The sequence below is a fragment of the Tupaia chinensis genome, unplaced genomic scaffold (genome assembly GCF_000334495.1).
Source record: "Tupaia chinensis unplaced genomic scaffold, TupChi_1.0 Scaffold149964_2, whole genome shotgun sequence".
In the NCBI taxonomy this organism is placed as follows: Eukaryota; Metazoa; Chordata; class Mammalia; order Scandentia; family Tupaiidae; genus Tupaia; species Tupaia belangeri.
The window spans coordinates 2001165-2006096 of NW_006209806.1; positions in this window are offsets into that span (position 1 = coordinate 2001165).

Below are 4932 nucleotides of genomic sequence, written 5' to 3' on the forward strand. Positions count from 1 at the left end.
CCTGGCTCCCCTGCGCTTACGTAATAAAGTCCCGACTTAGTGTGCGGGTGTTCATCCCCCAGACCCAGAGCCGCTGGGGCGCCCGGACCCCCCACGCAGCCGACGAAGACGACGCACGAGCTGGGACCTAGGGGTCCACCCGGCGAACGCGACGCACAGAAATGCGCGCAGCGACCAGCCACCAGGAGGCGACCGCGGGGCCGCGCAGTCAGTCCCCGCAGAAGAGCTGGAAATTAGGCTGGGAGCCTGGTCTCCAGGCAGGGAACCGCCAGGGTGCGCTGTGCTGCTCTGCAGTGCCGACCACCCGGTAGGTTCTGGGTTCGCGCCCAGAGACCTCCTGACTCCACTGGGTGCACGCCTGCCCACGATTGGGGCTGGCCCGGGCTCGGGCTATGGCTGGGGATGGGACCTGGAGTCAAAAGCTAAAGTTTCAGATCCCCCAAGGCTCACCAGGTTCTGACCCCACCCCGGGGGTTTGAAAGAACACGCCGGGTGCACAGGTGCTCCCGGAAAGACGGGACAGAACGGCGGTGACTAAGACCTGTTGGGAGTGCTCATTCCCGCCCACTCAGTGCGCGTGCCCTCCAGCATTAAGGAGGGGGCGGCAGGTGGGAGTGGTGGGTAAGGTGCTCACTCTTACATAGCTGACAACGGTTCGAATCCTGGGCCTGGTGGCCTGAAAATCACACTTGGCACATGTTTGTGAATGCCTCAAATCCCAGGAGGCTAGAGGAGATGGAATCCCCTCCTGGCAATTTCCCTCTCCCTGTTTCTCTCCAGTGAGAGCAGGCACCGGATAGCAAAAACCTGAAAAAAATCAAAATAAGCGAAAAAATCAAAATACAAATAAGCTCCAGCGGCAGAGTGGTAAAATGTAACGCTGACCCTCGTGGAAAGGTTCTGGGATGGCTCCAGAGACTTCTGAGTATGCCAGGCACCTGTGTGCCCACGAGCCGGGGTTGGCTGAGGCTGGGGTGCATCACAGTGTCAGGACATTGTTGGGGGTGCTGTCTCTCTACCTCTCTGTTTCTGTCTCTCTTGCTCATGAAGGAGATAAATAAACTTTAAAAATTAATACATTTTTTAAAAAATAATTTGTATGTGTATATCTATTTATATATGGTTTTTTAATTTTAGAGAAAACATTTTTTCTGTAGGGCACATGCGCTGGCCAGAGAGTCAGAGACAGAGAGACAAAAAGCGAGAAATCACCTTCCCCCTTCCCCTCCCCCCAGGGATGGCCACGCCGCAATCCCTTCTCCACACCCCTCTCGGATCTTGGGCATGCACACACAGGCACCTGGTATGAATTTTAAAGCAACAGGCCCAGGACTGGAACCACAGTCGACTACATGGCAGTCCAGTGACGTAACCATTATGCCCTCTGCTGGTCCCTACTATTATTATTATTAAATTTAATCAAAGAGAGAGAAAGTAAGAAAGCAAGCCATCAGGTCCGGGTGGGACTTGAACTGCGGTTGGCCATGTGGGAGTCCAGCATCCCAACCAACATGCCCCTTGCCAACCCCAGTACGTTCTGACTGGGCCCAGGGGGTGGTGCTGCGGTAACACACTTGGACCTGCGTGGGAAAGGACACCCCCCGCCCCGCCACGCTGGGTCTGCACGTGTATCCCAACCCTAACTTCCTCTTCTTTTTTAAAAAAAATTGTATAAGGTGTTTGCCATTGAGCAGTGCACTAGCCAGAGAACGGCAGTGAGAGGGAAAGTGAGAACCCCCCCAGCGGGGGATGGCCACACCGCAATCCCCTCCCCTCCATGCTCCTCTCAGGATCTTGGGCACGCACGCACACGCATGCACCTCGCATATTTTCCTAGCCAGTATGTCCGGAACTAGAACAGCACAGTCGGCCGTGTGGGATCCAGCTGCCCTAACCACCATGCCAACTGGTCCCCTTCTCTGGAACTTCTCCACTTCCCCTAACAAAATCCTATCCTCATTAAGTCCCACCCCACCCCTGCCTTTCTGAGTCTGTGAGTGACAGCTCTAGCTACCTCCTGAGAATGGACTCAGAGGGTGAGTCCCTCTCGTGTCACTGAGCACGTCTTCAAGGTTCATGCGTGTTAGAGCATGTTTAGCAAATACGTATTTCTAAATATTGAGACCAGCCAGTCAGAGAGGCATCCCTTTCCTCTTTGTTTATTTTCCAGAGGGCATGTGTGCTCAGCAGAGACAGAGAGGGAGAGAGACATGGCACCTCGCAGTGGGCGTGATCACCCCACAACCCTTCTCCACTTGGCCACGCGGATGTGTCTTTAACCCTCTGGGACTGGGACTCAAACTGGTCGACCATGTGGGATCCAGCTCTCTTAAGCACCAGGCCCCTGGGTTGGCCCCTCTTCTTATAAGGCATCAAATCATTTTTTTAAAAAGATTTTTGCCAGGGGCTGGCAGGTGGCACGGTGGTTAAGGGCGCTGGATTCCCGCATGGCTAACTGCAGTTCGAGTCCCGGATCTGACGGCTTGTTCTCCCACTTTCCCTTTCTCTCTCTCTGTTCAAATTAAAAATAACAATAACAAACGGAATTAAATAAATAAATAAATAAAAGTTTTTGCCATAAGGCACGTGCACTCCCAGGGGAGAGAAAGAAGGGAAGAGAGAATTCGCCTCCCAGTGGGGATGGCCGTGCTACAATCTCTTCTCTGCTATTCTCCTCCTGAGATTTAGGGTGCGTGCACACACACACACACACACACACACACACACACATACACATGACTTGACTTTCACACTGCCGGATCCAGGACTTGAACCACAGTCGGCCATGTGCGAGTTCAGCACCTAAACCATCACCCCACCTGCTGGCACCAACTGAGTCATAGCTAGGCTCTACTCTTGCAGTCTCATTTAACCTTCGTCACCTCCTTAGAGACCCCGTCACCGTTGCAGTGGCCTGGGAGGCTGGGGCTTCAGTATCTAAACCCAGGAGGGAACACGGTAGACCTCACGGCACTGAGGAATGGGCGTTCTGGGTCACACGCTCGTCCACGCTTGCTCACCTTGAGGAAGAAAAACAGCTCTGTCGGGTAGCTTTCCACGCACAGGTGTGTTTGCCAAGACAAGGACCTTCCTGTACCTTGTGCTCAGATCCCTTGGGTGGTTCCCCAAGACGTGAGAGTGAAACCCGAACTTCTCTTACTGTTCATGCAGCACTGTAACGGTCCTCAGCGGCTCTTCCAACTTTACGCCCTCCCACACATCCACTCAGGATTCTTATTATTTATTCTATTTTATTTTTGGAGAGGTGTTTGCTATAGGGCACATGCACTCGCCAGAAAGACAGAGACAGGGAGACAGAAAGCGAGAAATCACCTCCCAGGGAGGATGGCCACGCTGCAACCCCTTCTCCATTCTCCTCTCGGGATCTTGGGCACGCACGCACACGTGCCCGGCGTGAGTTTATTCCACCGGGTCTGGTACTCAAAGCACAGTCAACTACATGGGAGTCCAGCGACATAGCCACTACGCCATCTGCCCGTCCTGAGACTCACCTTTTTCTTAAGCACTCTGGTTCTTTTACTTTTTTTGGTTCCAATTTTTTCTTTATAATAGAGCATGTGCACAAGAGAACTACCTGCCCTGACAGAGTGGTCATACTGCCAACCTTTTCTTCCCGTCCTCAGCCCTGGGGTCTTTTCTTTTCTTTCTTTTCTTTCTTTTTTTTTTTTTTTTTAAGAATTAGCTATTGATTTAATTACATGTGTTATTATTATTATCATTATTATTTTAAATTTGACCAGAAAGAGAGACAGAGAAAGGGAAAGGGAGAAAGAAAGCTGCCAGGTCCGGGACCCAAACCGCCATCAGCCGTGTGAGAACCCAGCGCCCTAACCACCAGGAGCCTGCCGGCCCACGCCCTGGGGTCTGAAGCACCGGTGCACCCCAGCCTGCTTCGGACTGGGTGGGCCAGGAATTGGCACTGCGGTCGCACAGGTGCACCAGCTCTCTGGAGCAGAGCCTTGCGCTGTGCAACAGGCCCTATTTTGAGTCCTTAAAAAAAATTACACTTTCTTTGCCCTGCTAGAGGCGGGGGTATAGCGTCTCTGTGCTCCGTGTCTTCTCCCGGCAGACACCGTTTTAAACACCTTTGGGAGGGCGAAATCATACTACCCACAAAACCTTAAGAGGTCGGTACCATGAAGAGTCTCGGTCGACGAGGGGATAGACCCAGACACAGATCCATTAAGTGACTTGGCTAGCTTCAATGCTTTTATGCTTGAATGAATTAGTATGTACTTTGGGTATTTAGTGGCCATGGCACACGGCTGGTGCTCAGCAGCCTCCTGCTAAGTGAAATAAACCTCTGTTCAGAGCATTTAGGTGATGCTCATTTGAGGAGTCCCCTGGAGCTCCGCCCCTTCACTAATCCCCGCCCCCTCGCCTATGCCCCGCCCCTCGAGCTGGTAGGCACTGGTCCCTGTTTTGAGTCGAACGTCTTCTCTCACAATAGCCAATGGTAGACCCTCGCTGAAGCCACACCCCCACGCTACCCAATGCCGGCTCCCTACCTTGAGGCGCTGCTCTTGTGGTATCCAGTAGCCAAGGTTTCTACACTAAGCCCCTCCTCCAGGGAGGGACAATCTAGCAACAACCCGCTTCGTACGTTGATTGGTGCTTTTCTCCTGTGGTGCCCAATAGCCTGCTCTCTAGTCAAAGCCCCTCCTCCTGATTCTGCCTAAGCCCCACCCCTTCGCTCCCGGTGCCGCTCTGTTTCCCTCCTCCCACTTTCCCCTTTCACCTCCCATAACCTCCGCCTCCACCCATTAGGCCTCTTAGGTCACGCCCCTTGGTTCTGCCCGTTACCCAATCCCGTTAACTTGCTCTGCTCCAACTCCTCTTCTCATTGGTCCCCGCCCTTCTCTGTCCTCTGCACGTGGTCCTGAGCGGCGGCGTCTCTGGCCCGTGAAAAGT